The 20951-nt window shown below is 37.2% G+C and overlaps 1 protein-coding gene across 1 annotated transcript in view; it reads left to right on the forward strand.

Annotated features, from left to right (window-relative positions):
- Positions 1–20951, forward strand: part of HTR1F (5-hydroxytryptamine receptor 1F) — a 105390-nt gene that overhangs the window by 13037 nt on the left and 71402 nt on the right. Inside the window, exon 2 of the mRNA XM_066241354.1 lies at positions 13003–13126. The gene's annotated coding sequence lies outside the window, so the exon portion shown is untranslated. The remainder of the gene's footprint in view (positions 1–13002; positions 13127–20951) is intronic.

Genomic DNA, 20951 nt, shown 5'->3' on the forward strand with positions numbered 1-20951 from the left:
ATCAATTTCAAACTATCAAGGTGCCCAGTGATTCCCATGAGCCAGTGGGAACCAACTCTAACATATCCCTGGGATAATCTTTATAACATGTTTTTAAAATGGTTACCAAGTTACATAAGATCTAACTGATAAAGGTAAAGGGTATCTTATGCCTGGTGGCATGTTTTTCACCCTTAAAATAATGAATGAGTTGATGTGCAAATCAAAGTGATTAAGACCATCGGGTTAGAAACTCATGGGTTTGAATCCAAGCTTTATCAATAGTATCTGGTTTTAGCAAAATTACCTATTTATCTGAGTCTTAATATTTTCACCTGTAAAATTCTGAATAATGAAGGCTATTTTACAGTCATCTTTTAGTGACTAGATGACAGTAAGTACTGGTGTTGATATATAAATAGATATAAATAGATGAATATTATTTTTCTTTTATCTGAACTCTTCATTTTCTTCTTCTTGCTCTTACTCATTAGAAAGTATTCAAATGAGGTCAGGATTGGTATAATTAATTAATAAGGAGATGATCATGCCTCAGTCATTTATACATCTCTGTAGCTACCTGAAAATTGCTTTTATACAGAGGCCAAGTTCTTGAGAAATGCAGATACCATGGGAAGAATTTAGACGGAATTACCTACATTTGTTTTCCTTTCCATCCTTGAAGTTTCAAAAAAATTAAGCACAAAACTTTGAAGAAACTATGGGGTAAAGGCACAATGATAATCTTCATGGCTTGATTATGTTGCTTATCATTTTGTAACTTATGACCAAAGAAAAGGAAGACAAGAGTATGGAATGGGTACTGAGTGTGCCAACTTGTGGTATTTGCCACAAAAATACAATTCTGGAAAAGTAGAACTAGTATGTTATGAGAATTCTCAGAAGAAAATAACTTTTGGCTATATTAAACAAGTTAAACTTAAAAGCTTGACATTTAAAATGGTATTTGCAGGATTTTGATGGATGGAAACAGTCAGATTTAGAACACTTCGGGTGAATCAAAAAAATGAGCTGACATGGGAATCTAGGAGAGTAATATTTTTAATTTTAAAATACATGGCCTAATATTATTACAAATGCAAAATAAACCTAAAGTAAGATGAAGAGAGTATTAAAGAAGTACCTTGCTACCATATTAACAAATGAGAGTATGTTTATTTCCTGTGTAATTAACATATTGAAGATGCATACACTATACTAGCTGTTTATTATGTGTCCATTTCATTCTCAGATCAATACTAAAAAGAAAACATCATCGCGTTCTATAGAGGAGGAAGCTGCTGCCCAGTTATACATGGATGATCTGAGATTATAAAACTGAGCACTAGAGAGAAGACATTGAAAGTTTTTGACCAGGGACAAAAGATGATGGAAACTGTAAATTTCTATAGTTATTTTATAATTGCTAATTAAAATTCTTAATGTATTTTATGTCAACGGTAAAATTAGAGGTTTTGATTACTACAGACATGAGTGAGGTCGTTAATTTTACAGCAAACAGTATTGTCTTAGAGCTTTCTCTAGGAAAGCAAAAGTGACCTCTTTAGCATTTCACTTTTCTCCCTCTTTGCAGTATATCATTGAAGGAGTTTTTGCCCTTTCTGATATATAAACAAAAGTTGTCTAGATAACTACCTCAGGGTTTTTATTCATCTTTTCATTGAGGAATAAGTTATCCCATCTACTTTGGTGCAAAGCATTGATTTGGATTGATCTTTCAGTTTCATTTGCAGAAAACTAAACCTTAAGGCCATTTGAAACATGACAAGAAAACGTGATTAAGGAAAGGACAACATTTGCAAACATATTAGTCTAGTTGAAAGAAAGAACATAATTAAGTGTGTAGGAAGGTATAATTCCCCTGTAATTGTTCTCACCAAAATCATTAGTGACCTCCAAATTGATAAATCCAAAATAGAATCTTCAATCCTCATCTTATCTTATTACTTGGCAGTATCTGCTATAATTTACTGAAACAACTTCTGTTTTTGAGGTATGATTGACATACAAAAGCTATACATATTTAAGGTGTACAACTTGATAAATTTGGAGATAAGTACACATTTAAAACCTCCACCATCTATGCCATAAACATCCATCACTACCAAAAGTTTTCCCTTGCACTCTTTATTTCTTACTTTTTTGCAATAAAAATGCTTAACATAAAGCCACCCTGTTAGAAAATGTTTAAGTATGCAATATAGTATTATTAAATATAGGCACCATGCTGTACAATAGATGTCTAGGATGTATTCATCTTGCATAACTGAGACTTGGCACCCTTTGACTGGTATCTTCCCATTTCCTCTTCCTCTAGTCCCTGGCAACCATTCTGTTCTCTACTTCTCTGAGTTTGACTACTTCATATAAAAAGGAATTGTGTACTGTTTGCCTTTCTGTGTCTGGCTGTTTTTACTTAAGATAATATTCTCCAGATTCATCTACATTGCTGCAAATGGCAGGATTTTCTTCTTTTTAAGGCTGAATAATATTCTATTATATATGTATATATAATGTTCTTTATACATTCCTGTGTCAAATATCTTTTCAAGATCATTATTTTAATTCCTTTTGATAACCCCAGTAATGACATTTCTGGATTATACAGCGGTTCTATTTTTAATATTTTTAAGAATCTCCATATTGTTTTCCCCAGTGACTGCATCAATTCACCATTCCACCAACATCATACAAGGTTTCTTTTTTCTTCACACCTTCCACAAATTTGTTGCCATTTATCTTTTTTATAATACCCATCCTAACAGATGTCAAGTGGTTACGATTTGTAGTTTTCTAATGATGAGCAACGTAAAGCACTTTTTAAATATACTTCTTGGTCAGTTGTATGTTTTCTTTGAAGAAATATCTGTTTAGTTCCTTTGTCCATTTTTTAAGCAGGGTTTTTTTGTGGGGGGGTTGTTGTTGTTTTGGTTTTTTTGTTTCTTGCTATTAAATTGTAGGAGTTCCATATATTTTTTAATATTAATCTTTTAGCAGATAAATGACTTGCAAATGTAGTTGTAGAAGTTCCCTATATGATTTTTACATTAATCTTTTATCAGATATATGCATTCAAATATTTTTCCCATTCCATAAATTGCCTTTTTTATTCTTTTAATTGTTTCCTTTGCTGTGCAGAAGCTTTTTAGTTTGATATAGTCCCACTTGTCTATTTTTGCTTTTGTTGACTGTACTTTTGGTGTCATTGACAAGATCAATGTGAAGAATCTTTTCCTGCCTGACCAGCTGGTGGCATGGTAAATAGAGCATCAGACTGAGACACAGAGGACTCACGTTCGAGACCCTGAGGTTGCCAAGCTTGAGCATGGGCTCATCTGGTTTAAGCAAGGCTCAGGAGCTTGAGCCCAAAGTTGCTGGCTCGAGCAAAGGGTCACTTGGTCCTCTTGCACTCTCTCTGTCTCTGTCACAAAATATATATATATATAATATATATATACACACACACATATATATATACACACACACACATATATTTTTTCTTTATGTTTTCTTCTAGGAATATTACAGTTTAAGGTCTTCTTTTAAGTTTAAATTCACTTTTAGTTAATATTTGTGTATGGAATATGATAAAGGTCTAATTTTATTTTTGCATGTGTATATCCAGTTTGCCCAACACCATTTATTGAAAGATTATCTCTTCCGCATTGTGTATTCTTGGCACTTTTCTCAAAGTCAGTTGACAATATAAAAAATGGATTTTATTTCTGGACTATTTTGTTTCATTGACCTGTATGTCTGTTTTTTATATATATTTTATTTTATTTTATTTTTTTACAGAGTCAGAGAGAGGGATAGATAAGGACAGACAGATAGGAATGGAGAGAGATGAGAAGCATCAATCATTAGTTTTTCGTTGTGACACCTTAGTTCATTGATTGCTTTCTCATATGTGCCTTGACCGCAGGCCTTCAGCAGACCGAGTAACCCCTTGCAAGCCAGCGACCTTGGGTCCAAGCTTGTGAGCTTTTTGCTCAAACCAGATAAGCCCGTGCTCAAGTTGGCGATCTTGAGGTCTCAAACCTGGGTCCTCCACGTCCCAGTCCAACGCTATATCCACTGCATCACCGCCTGGTCAGGCTATATGTCTGTTTTTATGCCAGTACAATACTGTTTGATTACTGTAGTTTTGTAATATATTTTGAAATCAGGAAGTGTGATACCTCCATCTTTGTTCTTCTTGTTCACAATTGCTTTGGCTGTCCGCACAATCCCAAAGCTCAAAGGTCGCCGACATGTAAAGCCCAAGGTCACTGGCTTGAGTAAAGGGAAACACTGGTTCACCCCAGACAAAGCACATGTGAGAAGCAATCAACATACAACTAAAGTGAAAGCAACTCTGAGTTGATGCTTCCTAACCTCTCTCCCTTTCTGTCTCTCTCTCAAAATAAAAAAATAAAAATAAAAAATAAAAAAAAAAGTATGTTGGTTAATTTCCATGTATTTGTGAGTTTTCTCGTTTTCCTTTTGTTATTCTAGTTTTATTCCACTGTGGTTGGAAATGTAGTTGGAAGTAATTCAGTCTTCTTAAATTTGTTGAGATTTGTTTTGTGCGTAGCTATGTTACCTATCCTGGAGAATGCTCTATACGCATTTAAGAAGAACGGAAGAATGTGTCTCTGCTCCTGTTGTATGAAATGTTTTATATAAATCTGTTAGGTTCATTTATTCTGTAGTGTTATTCAAGTCTGCTGTTTTTTCTTTTTTTGTCTGGATGATTCATCCATTATTGGTAGTGGGGTATTGAAGTCTCCTATTATTTAATTGTTGTCTATTTCTTTCTTCAACTCTGTTAATGTTTGTTTTATGTATTAGGTATTCCAAAGTTGAGTGCATATTTATAATTATATTTTCTTGGTGACTTAAAAATTTAATGATAATTTCTCTGGATATTTTTTTCTAGAACAGTTTTTGGCTTAAGGTCTTTCTTTCTGATTTAAGTGTAGCTACCTATATTCTCTTTCGGTTACCATTTGAATGGATTAACTTTTTCTATCCTTTCATTTTCATGCTATGTATATCCTTTAATCTAAAGTAAGCCTCTTATAGATCAGCATATAGTTAGAAATTGGGGGGGGGGGTTTGTTCATTTAGCCACACTATATCTTTTTTTTTTTTTTTTTTTTTTTTTTTTTACAGAGGCAGAGATAGACAGGGACAGACAGACAGGAACGGAGAGAGATGAGAAGCATCAATCATTAGTTTTTCATTGCGCGTTGCAACTTCTTAGTTGTTCATTGATTGCCTTCTCATATGTGCCTTGACCGCAGGCCTTCAGCAGACCGAGTAACCCCTTGCTGGAGCCAGCAACCTTGGGTCCAAGCTGGTGAGCTTTTTGCTCGAGCCAGATGAGCCCGCGCTCAAGCTGGCGACCTCGGGGTCTCGAACCTGGGTCCTTCCGTATCCCAGTCCAATGTTCTATCCACTGCCCCACCACCTGGTCAGGCAGCCACACTATATCTTTGATTGGTGAGATTAAAAGGTTTATATTTTAAAGTAATTATTGATAGGAAAGGACTTACTATTGCCATTTTGTTCACTGTTTTCTATCAGTTTTGCAATTCTTTTGTTCCCCTTTCCCTCCTGTACTGTCTTCCTTTGCAATTTGATTGAGTTTTTGTTGTAATATATTTGATACTTTTCTCTTTGTCATTATTGTATCTACTGTAGGATTTCTATTTAATGTTACCATGAGTCTTACACAAAATTTCTTATAACATTCCACTATACACTGATAACAGCTTAACTTCAAATGCATAGAAAACCTCTACATTTTCTCTACCCTCCCTCACTTTATGTTGTTGATGTCAGAATTTAGTTTTATTTTGTGTGTCTGGTTACAGTTATCCTTAGCACTTTTGTCTTCAGAAACTACTTTTTAAAATAAATTCTTTAATTAGTTCCTACAGCAAAACTCTCTTGACTTTTGACTATTCTTTCTATATGTATATATTTTGTTAATTTGTTTTGGTTTGGATGGTACTTGAAGTCTATACACTGTGACAAAATCAAGGTAGTAATTGGTAGTTGGCTCTACCACTACCAAAATCAAGTGGTAGTTGGCTCTACCACTGAGCCAACTGGCCAGGGCTTAAAATTTTAATTTTATGTCACTTGGATTAAAGACATTTGAAAGATTGCCAAAATCAGAGGTCAATTTACATTTCAGCTATGCATTCCATTTGTAAAATTTAACAGTTTGCAGAATGCCAAAAGCATTGCTTAGTTCATATACAGTACAATAATAAAATACCTGAGCTCTCAATAATTCCACAAGTGTAAGATTCCCAACTGACACAGTTTGAAGGACTCGTGAATGATGTTTTGCTAGCTAAAATACCATTCTGTGTAGAAACTCTGTTGTGGAAATCATAAGGACCATTGCCTGGCCTTTTCTGATTGTGTATCAGTTCTCATTACTTTTAATCCTGTTAATAAACATTCAGAAAGTCATTATCAATATCAAAGATTTTTTTTAATTGTATAAAATGGTATATTATGTGCTACATAAAGATGTACTTATCTTTCAGGAATTTTAAATCTAAGTGAACAATAACAATGTAAACTAAGACAATTCAAGAGCTATGTTAAATCAATTTAACAATTTCCCCTTGAAAGCAAAGCTAAGCCTGACCTGTGGTGGTGCAGTGGATAAAGCGTCAACCTGGAAACACTGAGGTTGCCGGTTCAAAACCCTGGGCTTGCTTGGTCAAGGCACATATGGGAGTTGATGCTTCCTGCTCCTCCCCCTTCTCTCTCTCTCTCTCTCTCTCTCTCCTCTATAATGAATAAATAAAATCTTTAAAAAAAAAATCTTAAAAAAAAAAAAAAGGAAAGCAAAGCTAAAACTTTTTCATCACGTTGAGAAATGTAACAGTTAGTATGAATAATACATCTGGCAGCATTTAATACCATCTGTGTGTATGTGCATATGCCTGCATGCATGTGTATGCAATTTAGAACATCAGAAAAACTAAGGACTCATAAAATTCAAAAAGGTTTATTAAAACCTTATATTTATAAAAAAATTCTGTAATTCATTGTCTTATTTTGATATCAAATAACAGGTATGGCCTGACCTGTGGTGGCGCCATGGATAAAGCGTCGACCTGGGACTGCTGAGGTCGCCGGTTCGAAACCCTGGGCTTGCCTGGTCAAGGCACATATGGGAGTTGATGCTTCCTGCTCCTCCCCCCTTCTCTCTGTCTCTCTCTCCTCTCTCTCCCTCTCTGTCTCTCTCTCCTCTCTAAAAATGAATAAATAAAATAAAATTTAAAAAAAAACCAGGTATGACATTTTAAGAAAGTCAAGAATTATGATACCTTTTTTTTGCGGGTGAATCAACAGAGACACAAAGATGTATACAGACATGACCAAGATGATACTACTAATAAGAGGCCCAAGAAGTATTTTATTTGCTAGTTAAATATGCATTAGTTGGTTTTTTAAGTCTTATTTTAGTTACTACTCCACTGGGTAGACAGTAAAGACATGTCCTGCTATTCAGAAGGTTGTGGTATAGTGAAAGTGGGGGAGATATTTTTACACAAACACTACACACAAATATAATAAGTTCAACTATAAATACAAACAAATAAGAGTTGTGAGAGGCCAGTTGATTGAATAACAACCTTTACAGGGACACTAAAGAGTTTGTTGAGGCTATAACTGCTAAGTTTTTCTTGATTAAGAAATTCAGGCCCTGGCCAGTTGGCTCAGTGGTAGAGCATTGGCCTGGGGTGTAGGAATCCCAGGTTCGATTCCCAGACAGGGCACACAGGAGAAGTGCCCATCTGCTTCTCCACCCCTCTTCCTCTCTTTCCTCTCTGTCTCTCTCTTCCCCTCCCACAGCCAAGGCTCCATTGGAGCAAAGTTGACCCGGGCGCTGAGGAGGCTCTGTGGCCTCTGCCTCAGGCGCTAGAATGGCTCTGGTTGCAACAGAGCAATGCCCCAGAGGGGCAGAACATCGTCCCCTGGTGGGCATGCCGGGTGGATCCCAGGCGGGCGCATGCAGGAGTCTGTCTGACTGCCTCCATTTCCAACTTCAGAAAAGTACAAAAAAAAAAAAAGAAATTCAGAACACTGTGTGAGTATGGTTTAGAAATGAAGTTCAAAGTGTAGAGGTCAGACTATAAAGAATCTTTACAAAAGGTTAAATGTACTTGATTTTCTCACTGAGCGTTGGCCTGGCATGCAGGAGTCACGGGTTCGATTCCCAGTCAGGGCACACAGGAGAAGCACCCATCTGCTTCTCCACCCCTCCCCCTCTCCTTCCTCTCTGTCTCTCTCTTCCCCTCCCACAGCCAAGGCTCCATTGGAGCAAAGTTGGCTTCAGTGCTGAGGATGGCTCTGTGGCCTCTGCCTCAGGCACTAGAATGGCCCTGGTTGCAACAGAGCAATGCCTCAGATGGGCAGAGCATCGCCCCCTGGTAGGCATGCCGAGTGGATCCCGGTCGGGCGCATGTGGGAGTCTGTCTGACTGCCTCCCCGTTTTTAACTTCAGAAAAATACAAAAAAAAATTTTTAATTTAAAAGATAAAGAAAACAAACAGTAAGGATACTGAAGTGTTTTAAATATATGTCAACTTTTTCATCATTGGTTTTATAGAGGCCACATCGGTACTATTGCTCATGTCACTGATGAAGCCATGCTACCTAAAGCACAGCTCTATGAAATTCAGGAGAGTTTAAAGAATGATATTCTTTGTCAGAGATTGAATTGACAAATGCAAATTTTATAGAAACTTCTTGATAACCTTTAGAAATGACTCTTTACCTTTCTAGGATCTCAACATGACATTATCAGAAAAAAAAAACACAGTTCTTGTCATTTGTTCTCAGTTACTCTAAAGAATTATACAAATACAGTGTAACTCTGGGAATTCTGCACATATTTATTTTTTTCATATTCCTCTCTTAACAGAGAGACCTAGCTAAGATGTAAAGCAGGCTTCTATGGAAGACAGTATGTTAGTTCCTCAATACATGAAGAACAGAACTACCATATGACCCAGCATACTCTGAGTATCTACCTGAAAAACTCAAAACATTGGTATGCAAAGACATATGCACCCCCATGTTCATCGCAGCATTATGTACAGTGTCGACATGAAAACAACCAAAGTATCCCTCAATAAAGAATTGGATAAAGAAGATACGGCACATATATAAATGAGATATGACTCAGTCATAAGAAATGATGACATATTGCCATTTATGACAACATGGATGGACCTTAAGAACATTATACTAAGTGAAATGAGTAAATCAGAAAAAGCTAAGAACTATATGACTTCATACATAGGTGGGATATAAAACTAAGACTCATAAACATAGACAAAAGTGAACTAAGCATTGCTTAGTTCGTTACCAGAGGGAGGAGGTGAGGGGAAGACAGTAAAAAGGGACAAATATATGGTGATGGAAAATATTTGACTTTGGGTGATGGGCACACAACACAGTCAATATTTCAAATGCTGTAAGAGATGTTTTCCTGAACCTTTGTGTTCTTAGGAACCAATGTCACACAATTAAATTTAATTTTTAAATTTTAAAAATAAAAAATAAAAAGGCAGTCTTCTAAATTAGAGAGCCTGTGTATAGCTGTACTAAATACATACATATGTAAAACAGTATTAACACCAATTGACAAAGAGACCAAAGATTTTGTGATAGTAAGATTAAAAATAGTCCTTGTTAAAAAAAAAAAAATCGGTTAGCTAAGCGGTAGAGCATCGGCCTGGTGTGTGGAAGTCCCGGGTTTGATTCCTGGTCAGGGCACACAGGAGAAGCGCCCATCTGCTTCTTCAAGGGAACAACACCCCAGATGGGCAAAGCATTGCCCCTGGTGGACATGCTGGGTGTATCCCGGTTGGGCACATGCGGAGTCTGTCTGACTGCCTCCCTGCTTCTAACTTTGGAAAAATAAAAAATAAAAAATAAAAATAGTCCTTGTTGTTGATGGAAGGGTGGCAAAGAAGAGTCCAACACAATGTTTAACAAAGCAAGTTTGCATGTTTCAGCCAGTCTGTCAACATGCCACTATTAAGGGTGCTCACAGAGTGAGGTAGCTCCTGAAGCCAAAGGAGGTGAGGAACAGAAAGAATGGGGGGCAGAAGGGGGTGATGGCTCAGACCTGAATGACATCTAAGACTTCCACTTGATCTACAGGAGACCTGCAACTCTGTCATGCCAAGCAGTGGATTTTGGTTGCTCCACAGCCAGCCCTCTCTCAGCCCCCCAAAATACCATAGACCGAGTGCCTAATAAATAATAGAAATGTATTTCTTACAGTTCAGTTCTGGAGGCTGAGAAATCCAAGATCAAACTGCTGACAGTTTTAGTGTCTGTGGAAGCGAATTCCTGGTTCATATGTGGCCGTCTTCTTGCCTTTTTTTTTTTTTTTTTGTATTTTTCTGAAGCTGGAAACGGGGTGAGACAGTCAGACAGACTCCCGCATGCGCCCGACCGGAATCCACCCAGCACACCCACCAGGGGGTGACGCTCTGCCCACCAGGGGGTGATGCTCTGCCCCTCCGGGGCGTCGCTCTTTTGCGACCAGAGCCACTCTAGCGCCTGGGGCAGAGGCCAAGGAGCCATCCCCAGCGCCCAGGCCATCTTTGTTCCATTGGAGCCTTGGCTGCAGGAGGGGAAGAGAGAGACAGAGAGGAAGGAGAGGGGGAGGGGTGAAGAAGCAGATGGGCGCTTCTCCTGTGTGCCCTGGCCGGAATCAAACCTGGGACTTCTGCACACCAGGCCGATGCTCTACCACTGAGCAAACCAGCCAGGGCCCATCTTCTTGCTTTTGTCATCACAGATAGATGGGAAGAATAATGGCAATTGAGCCTTTTTTATAAAGGCACTAATTCCATTCATGAAGGTTCCATTCTCATGACCTGAACACTCCCAAAGGCCTTCTAAATATATCACATTGCAGATAAAGTTCAACATAATGAATTTGGCACGGGGTGGGGTGGGGTGGGGGGGCAAACATTCTGGTTATAGCACAGAGTAATTTTGGAATCCTTTCATAAGTCCTGCAGGAACTTAACTGGCCTCAACAACTAGAACCTTCCTACACTTACGTATTGGGTTCTTGCCTTCTATCTTCAGCTTTTTCTGAAATTCCAGGAAACAGGAAAATATCCTCTGACATCCTGTTACATATAGAACAACAGAAAGAGTTTTCTTCCAATTTTTTACTGTTACAAACAGTTCAATGAATTGTCTCATGTGCATAATATTTTACTTCATTTAAACTATTTTTGCATGGTAAATACTTAGAAATGGGATTACTAGTCGATGATATGAACATTTTCAGGCTGTGTTGCTTACTTCCAAGATTTTTTAAAAAAGAATTTAACCAGTTTTCACTGTAAATTTGTATAATTGTGTTCATTTCCTCACAACTCGATACACACATATGTGTTTTTTAAATATTTTTATTTTAATTTACTATGTTAACATGGTTTCAAGTGTCCCATTCAATATAACACCCTCTACACACCACATGCTGCACCACCATGCCCCATGCAAAGTCTCCACCCTCATTTCCGGTCTTTATCACACTCCCCCGACCTCCACCCCTTCTTTCCCTCTGCGAATTGCTACCCTGTTGTCTGTATCTGTGGTATGTATTTATGGTTTGGGCTAATCCCTTCACTTTCTTTGATCCCATCCCCTCTTCCCTCTGACACCTGTCCATCTGTTCCCTGTGACCCGCCTCTGTTTCTACTTTGTTCTTCAGTTTATTGTGTTCATTAGATTCCACATATAAGTGAAATCACATGATATTTGTCTTTCTCTGCCTGGTTTATTTCACTTAGCATAATCATCTCCAGGCCTTTCCATGCTGTCACAAAAAGTAAAACTTCTTTCTTTTTTATGGCAGCATAGTATTCCATTTTGTTTATGTACCACAGCTTTTTTATCCATTCATTCACTGATGGACACTTGGGCTGTTTCCAGATCTTAGCTATTGCAAATAATGGTGCAATGAATATGAGGGTGCATATCTTCTTCTGAATTAGCGTTTTAGGATTCCTAGGATATGTTTCCAGAGATAGGGTAGCTGGGTCAGGCAGTTCCATTTTTAAATTTTTGAGGAAATACCAGGCTGTGTTCCACAGTGGCTGCACAATCTGCTAGCAGTGCAGCAGGGTTCCATTTTCTCTACATCCTCACCAGCACTTGTTAGTTGTTGATTTGGTAATAAAAGCCATTCTGGCAGGTGTGCGGTAGTCATCTCATTGTGGTTTTAATTTGCATTTCTCTGATGATTAGTGACTCAGCATTTTTTCATATGCTTATTGGCCATCTGCATGTCCTCTTTGGAGAATTACCGGTATCTATTCAGGTCCTTAGCCCATTTTATTAATTGAATGGTTCAACTTCTTAATGTTAAATTTTATAAGTTCTTTATAAATTTTGGTTACTAACCCCTTATCAGATGAATCAGTGAATATGTTTTCCCATAGAGTAGGTTGTCTTTTTATTTTGATAATGATGTATTTTGCTGTGAAAAAACTTTTTAGCTTGATAAGTACCATTTGTTTATTTTGTCCTTTTCCCCTTTGCCTGTGGAGATACATCAGCAAAAATATTGCTTCTAGAGATGTCTGAGAGTCTACTGCCTGAGTATTTTCTAGAATTTTTATGGTTTCATGACCCACATTTAAGTCTTGACCCATTTTGAGTTTATTTTTGTGAGTGGTATAAATTGGTGCATGAATATTTACAATGGTTATATTCTCTTGTTGGATTGCTCCCTTTATTATAATGTAGTGACCTTCTATGCCCCTTTGTTTTAAAAAGTTTTGCTAATTTAGTACATATTTTTTAGTTTATCTTTTTTAAAAAAGACCTTTTCTTTCACTTTAAACCTTTAAAAATTGGCTATTTGTTGAGGAGTGGAAGGAAGGGCTACAGTTCTATCAAAACATCAGAGTAAGAATATAATTTGTTTCACTTTTTAATCTTTTTCAGGAAAGGCTAAGAAGAGAGGGTGAGACTAAATTGGACTCTGAGCTTTCACTAACTTCTCAGAAGAGCAGGAGCATGAGGAGGCAGAGTGGTGATGAAAACCAATAATTAAATCTTCCACAATATGGTGAGCATTCCCAGATTTAACTGGTACAGAAAGGTAACTTAAAAATTAGGGAGAAAAAGTTCTAAAAATATGGTCAGTAAAAGAAATAAAGACAAAAGTGTAAGTACTGTTTCCAGGAATGGCCACTCCCATTGACTGATTCACTCCCATTGATTGATTGGTTCACTAATGGACAGTTGTAGTTAAAGGTGAGAGGAAACTGAGACCGAGGACCTGCTGGAAGAAGATAGGCTAGAAACGTAAAAATGTTGCCAAGGGAACATGTGAGTAAGTAAACATGAATTAAGAGTAAAGTGAATTTAGAGAAGTATTTCTAGAAAATGAAAAAATGGCATAAATAATATATTAGGATAAAAAACCGGCTGAATATTAAATTTAACAGATAATCAGCACATGATAGTTCAATTTTTCTTTCTTTATTATTTAGAGAAATGATAATTATCCCTGACAGAATGATACATTGGTTTTAGCTGTTATGTTTTCGTGTATCTAGAGTTATTTGAAATAATAGGCAAAGTAATGTTTTAAGCATAGCCACCATTTATATTGCTCAGGCTGCTTATTGCCCAGTGGGAGGGATTCTTCACAGTTACCCATACATTACACAACCTATACAACCCATAGACATGTTTCTGATTCTAAGTGTAAATAAGAAAACAAATTACATAATAAATGGTGATCCTGGTGAAAGCAGTGTATTTGGAGTCCATAAGATCCTTGTTTAGATCGCACACATATCTTTTAGTTTCTCGCTAGATGGTGTTATTCAAATTAACCTCTCTGAATCCCAGTGTCCTTATTAGTAAAACAGGGAAAATAATATTCATCTTCAAAACTTAAATATTGATTGAGTTAATCAAAGAATGTTTTCTAGAATTTCAAGTTTTATCAAAATGCACATGTTTTAAAAGACTAATGCAACCACAAGGGAATCATGTTGCCACATATACAGATTTTAATATTTTTAAAGAGATAGTATTGCATACTATGTTATGTAGCTATAGTTCCAAAGCTAGAAGTACCTATTTAATAAATAAACTATTATTTTGGTTTAAAAAATAGCCGTAATGTTACTATGATCAAAAAAAATATTGTTTATATTAATTTGTAAATACATATATTAAATTTAGTAATCCTATCGGTCCCCATTATCCTTAATATTTTTTAAAAGATATTTCTTTACCTAGTGAATTGAGTCTCTGTTATCATGGAGAATATCCACAGTTTCTAAGCTGTAGTAGACTGCTAGTTTGACTAATATAGAGAGCAGAAATATCCTAATTCACAATCGAACTGCCTTTTGACCCAGGTATCCCACTTTTAGGAATATACCCTAAGAACACCATAGCACTATTCCAAAAGAAGAAATGCCCCCCCCATGTTTATGGCAGCATTGTTCACAATAGCAAAGATCTGGAAACAGCCCAAGTGTCCATCAGTGGACGAGTGGATTAAAAAGCTTTGGTACATATATACTATGGAATACTACTCAGCCATAAGAAATGATGACATCGGATCATTTACAATAACATGGATGGACCTTGATAACATTATACTGAGTGAAATAAGTAAATCAGGAAAAACTAAGAACTATATGAATCCATACATAGGTGGGACATAAAAATGAGACTCAGAGACATGGACAAGAATGTGATGGTAATGGGGGGAGGGGGAGGAGAGAGAGGAGGTGGGGGAGAGGCACAAAAAAATCAGATAGAAGGTGTATGCAGCATAATCAAATGTCAAAGTAATCTGGAGATGTCTTTTCGGAACATATGTACCCTAATTTATCAATGTCACCCCATTAAAATTAATAATAAAAAAAAGATCTTCTTGTCCATGCATACTATACACAGTCTACCCTGCAGCTCATCCTCCTTTGTAGGTCCTCTAGATGTTGAATGATCTAGGAGTCTTCCGTCAACCCTCTTCCTTTATTTATTCACACCTAGTTTATCTCAACAGTTTCCATGGCTTAAAAACATTTACATATGCAGAAGTTTTCAGATTTCTAGCCCCAGTCCTGAATTGCCCATAACCTCTAGACTTAGATATCAAGTGGCTCTGCCACATTTTCCACTGTATAGGTAATCTGTATCTCAGAATAAACATGTCTCAAATCAACTTTTCAATGCTCTATCTAAACTTGTTCTTCTACCAGAAACCTTCCTAATTTTTCTTAAAATGACACTAAATTTCTGGTTGCTTAGGTCAAAATTATGAGTGTTATTCTTGATCCCTCTTTTTTCTTCTCATCCCCATCCAATCCATCTGCAAGTCCTATTGGTCCTACTCTAGTGTAAATCCCTTATCATGCCCTATAAATGCTACATGACTGTATCCCTGGCCACTGTTTCAAGTTCATCTATGTAAAACAGGTTTTTTTCACCTATCACTCTTCATAGCACAAAGCCTTCCTTGAAATTAGATTTATACTTATTTTTTTATCTATTTGTTGTATCTCTTCCTTATTATAGAAGGGCTTCTGTTTTATTCTCAGATTGCTAGCTGGCACATTGTAGGCACTCAATAATACTTCTTCATGCATTAACTCATAGCTATAATATAAATGGCCTTGGGATTGATGAGAATCAGATTGACAGCTGTACATGAGCGTCAATGTGTTAGATGCCATAAACACATTCTTTTTTATGAAATAGATTCGTGGTGTTCATTTTAAACACAGAGAACCAAAAATGTCATGTTGCTTCAAAAAAATAATTCTACCTATTTTCAACTCAACTTAATTCTATAAGAATGAAAGCTCTCAGAAACGAAGGAAGGGAAGGTCATATTGTTTATTTTTGAAGAATCCATTTCTCCACTCATCATGCTTTACCTCTTGGATTTTTATACTTAGGAACATATTTTTTCTTTCATCCCAGAGTCAAAAATAATATTCAGACTTGATCATAGTGATCATAAGAAATATTACACTGTCAAATCATTTCAAATTGTGCAGCAGCCAAAGCTCATAAAAATATGTCATGGTAATAAATCTGTTTTGCTACTTTTCACAATGTTTTTTTTTCCCTAACAACTTTCAGACAATAGATATAATAAATTAATTTTCCAGTGTGAATTGCATATCTTTCATGGAAAAGTAGTACATATTTCAGATATCAAAGTTATTTTTTATATAAAGAATTCTAAATAATACTCCTCTGAGTTGTTCTGATCTGCCTGTTAATGAAGTTTATAGTCTACTATAGCGTTTATGGCCTAGGCCAGCAACAAATTAATTTCCAGGACATGTGGGAAAAATGTGTTTTTGTAAAATCCCTGGTTTCTCTCTCCTGAAATATTTGGATAATTACTAAAGTATGTGACATCATTTTGAGCTCAAATTTAATCTTCCAATCATGGATCTTGTTCCTCCTCCCATATTCTGTATGTCAGTTGATGATATCTTCTCTTCTCCAGTCTCTCAAGCTAGAATAATCACTCCTTAATGCCTGCCTCACCTTCATTTGCCAAATCAAATGAGTCACTATATCCTCTCAGTTCTGCCTAAGAATATCTCTGGCATCTATTTACTTCTCACCATCATGACCTGTTTTAAAGATTTGCTCATTCAACTTTCATAAAGGTTCATTCACCTGGCTTCTCACTATATTATCTCTTTGCCATAAAACCAGAGGGAGGTCAGCTCAGAATCATGTGCCAAAGTCATGAAAGGCATGACTTTGGATTTACAAATGGTTAGTTGCCTTGCTAATAATATACACTAACCTGCTGAGATGCTCCTTGAGGCAGAAGATTCTACAAAAAAAAAAAAAGTGTAAGTTGTCATACCAGGGCTTTAAGTCATGTCTCTGCTTCTACCAGTAGTGTTATCTTGGATGAATTTATCTCTCTGAAATGATATTTAACTCTGAGGAAATAATTTATACCTCATAGGGTTGTAGTGAAAACTAAATAAGACCATGTGTATTGAAAGATATTTCCAGATATGTGTTGGAATGTCCGTTCTCTTGCATTCTCCTACCAGTTCTAGACACTGTCATGTTACACAGAACACTCCTGTGGGAACTTTCTTAGTCCTCTTATACTGATTGATATCATCTGGGTACTAAAGACTTCGTTATTTCTAAACCAGGAGAGAAGAACCTGAATAAAATTCTATTCTGTCTAAGGAAACCATTTGCTTCTGCAAATCTTTGTGCCAGAATACTTGAAAACTATTTCTCTTCATGTTGTTTTCTTGCTTTAATATACATCAATGATTGCCTCTGAGTTACAAATAGAAATACAGATTTCTTAGCCTTCCTACTCTACTCTGGCATATTTATAAAAAGAAAAAGAAAAACTCAGCTTTGAGACTCATTTTTTTTAGCTACTTGGCTTTCTCATAAAGTTTATGGCCTTTACTGTTCAGTGCTCTGCATGGCCAGTCTGTCCAAATAGCATGCCATTTCCTCCTTGTATGTCCACTCAACTACTTACATTTTCAGATAAAAGTCTGCTATAAAGCTTTGTCAACCTTTGCTGCATCGTAAGAAGTCTGTTTTTTCCAGGTCAGTGTTCCCATTACACTTCTTTGAAACTATTTTATTTTTAAATTATAGTTGAAATACAATAATATTAGTTTCAAGTGTACAACCCCATAATTAGACATTTGTATATATGACTAAGTGATCACCTTGATAAATCTAGTTCTTCTCTGACACCATACATAGTTATTACAGTATCATCGACTCTACTCCCTATGCTGTACTTTAAATCCCCATGACTGTTCTGTGACTGCCACTTTGGACTTCTAAATCGCTTCACCATTTTCACCCATCTCCCCCAGCACCCTCTCATCTGGCAACTGTCAAAACATTCTCTGTTTTTATGAGTCTGTTTGTTTATTTTGTTATTTAGATTCCACATATAAGTGAAATCATCTAGCATTTGTCTTTCTCTGACTTATTTCACAGCAAAATACCCTCTAGATACATCCATGTTGTTGGACCTAGCAAGATTTTATTCCTTTTTATGGTTGAATCATATCCCAATATATATATATATATATATATATATATATATATATATATATATATATGCACCACTTCTTTATCTATTTATTTATTGATGAACATTTAGGTTGTTTCCATATCTTGGCTATTGTAAATAATGCTGCAGTTAACACATGGATGTATATGTCTTTTTGATTCAGGGTTTTGGGTTTATTTGAATAAATACCTGGAGATGGAGTTGCTGGGCCTGTCTTTGTCTCTTGTTAAAGCCTTCGTTTTAAAGTCTGTTGTGTCTGGTATAAATATTGTCACCTCCAACATTTTTTGTTTGTTTCCATTTTATGAAATATCTTTTTCCATCCCATTACTTTCAGTATGTGTGTGTCTTTTGATCTAAAGTGAGTCTCTCTTTTTTTTTTGAATAATTTGGGTGGGGTTTTTTTATTTTTATTTTTTTAGATTTTATTTATTCATTTTTATTAGAGAGAAAGGAAAGAGACAGAGAGAACAGGGGGAGGAGCAGGAAGTATCAACTCCCACATGTGCCTTGATCAGGCAAGCCCAGGGTTTCAAACTGGCGACCTCAGCATTCCAGGTCAACACTTCATCCACTGCGCCACCACAGGTCAGTCAAGTGAGTCCCTTGTAGACAGTATATGTAAGGGTCTTGTTTTACTATCCATTCAGCCACTGTATATCTTTTGATTAGAGTATATAACCCATTTGCATTTAAATTGATTATTGATATGTATATATTTATTGTCATTTATTATTCATTTCTAATCTTTTTTTTTTCTTCTTAAAGAGGACCCTTTAACATTTTATATAATACTGGTTTTGTAGTGATGAACTCCTTTAGCTTTTTTTTAATCTGTGAAGCTCTTTATCTATCTTTGGGTTCTAAATAATAGCTTTGCTGGGCAGAGTAATCTTGGTTTATAGGTCCTTGTTTTTCATAATTTTGAATATTTTTTGCCAATTCTTTCTGGCTTACAAAGTTTCTGTTGAGAAATCAGCTGACAGTCGATGGGAGCTTCCTTATAGGTAACTGATTTTATCTTGCTACTTTTAAGATTCTCTGGTTTTTTTTAGACTTTGTCATCTTTTTTTAAAATTACTTTTATTTATTTATTCATTTTTTAGAGCAGAGAGACAGAGAGAGAGAGAGAGAGAGAGAGAGATAGAAAGAGAAGGGGGGAGGAGCAGGAAGCATCAACTCCCATATGTGCCTTGATCGGGCAAGCCCAGGGTTTTGAACCAGTGACCTCAGCATTCCAGGTTGATGTTTGATGCACTGCGCCACCACAGGTCAGGCAGACTTTGACATCTTAATTACGATGTGTCTTGGTGTGGGGCTCTTTGAGTTCATCTTGTTTGGGAATCTGCGATTCCTGGCCTTGCATGCCTATGGTTCTTTCATCAGGTTAGGGACGTTTTCAGTCACTATTTTTTTTTTCAGTCACTATTTTTTAAAATAGATTTTCATTAAGCATTCTTATAGTCAGTGTTTTGAACTCTGCATCTGGGAGATTGCTTGTCTACATTTTGTTTAGTTCTTTCTCTGGAGTTGTGTTCTGTTCTTTCATTTGGGACGTTTGTTTTTCTCCTCATTTTGGCTGCCTCCTTGTGTTTGTTTCTATGTCTTGGGTAGAGCTGCAACACTTCACATTCTTACTAGAGTGCCTTATGTAGTAGGTGTCCTGTAGGACCCAGTGGCACCCGTGTGGGCTGTGTGCACTGTCTTGTTGCAGTTGATCCTTGACTGATGTTGGCGCCTCAGTGGAAGAGCTTTATCCTCTCCCCTCTGCCAGCTGTTCAGCTGTGAGGAACTGTGGAGGAAATGCTTTTCAGGGGCTAACCTCATGGAGCAGAACTCACTTCAGAGGGCCTAGTACCCAGCAAGTCCGCTCCTTGATTATGTCACTCATGTAGATGGTTAGATGGTGGCGTGGTGTTGTATGAAGCTGTCCACTCGGTGCACTGGCTCTGGGGCCGTCTGGGAAGTACAGGCCAAGGTCAGCCACCATCTCTGCCCTTCCCCAGGGCTTCCCGGCATGAGCTACAAAGCAATATGTATGTGCTACTTGTCCTTGGTTTGGAAGTACCCACCTGGTTAGGAGAGGCCGACCTGTAAATCAAGATTATCTATCTCTAGTTCTAGAGCAGAGGCAACTTAGCAAAGGGTGTGGGGTGCACCGAGGCCAGCTGCTGCTTGTTTGAGAGATTTTAGGAAAGTCAGTAACATGAGCCAAGATAAGCAGTTTGTATGAAAAAGCCATTAGAAAGAACTTGTGTGGGTCTGTATGGTGGGTGGGTTGTGGTCTCAGGGAATCTCCAGGGCTGGCCAACAACATTAGCCAGTGTAGTGCAGACTCATATATGGCACCTGCCTGTTGGCTCTGTGGGGAGAAGGTTCAGCAAAGTGCTTTTGCCAGCACTTCTATCTGGGAGAATGCTGGCTTTTTAGCCATGATCTCAGCTGGACAATTCAGATCCTGTGTGTCCCTGGCACCTTTGGAGCTACTGCTCTTACACCAGATTTCAGAGCTAGTGATTCCTAGTAAGTCTGTGCAGAGGCCCTTTAAGAAGAACGCCTGGAAAAAAATAAAAAAGAAAAAAGAAGAATGCCTGGGACTCCAGCAGCCCACCATCACACTCAGCCACAATCTCCACAGGTTTTTACAACCAGGAGTTACAGGGATTTTTCTTTCAGCACTGGAACCTTGGGCTGTGGGTCCTGGTATGGGGCTAAGACCTCTCACCTCAGGGGAAAATTCCACAGGTGAGATATTCCTCCTGATTCTTATCTGCCACATGTGGGTATGGGACCCACCCGTTCCGTGTCGCTACCCCTCCTACCAGTC

This window comes from Saccopteryx bilineata, chromosome 8 (assembly GCF_036850765.1).
Source record: "Saccopteryx bilineata isolate mSacBil1 chromosome 8, mSacBil1_pri_phased_curated, whole genome shotgun sequence".
NCBI lineage: Eukaryota > Metazoa > Chordata > Mammalia > Chiroptera > Emballonuridae > Saccopteryx > Saccopteryx bilineata.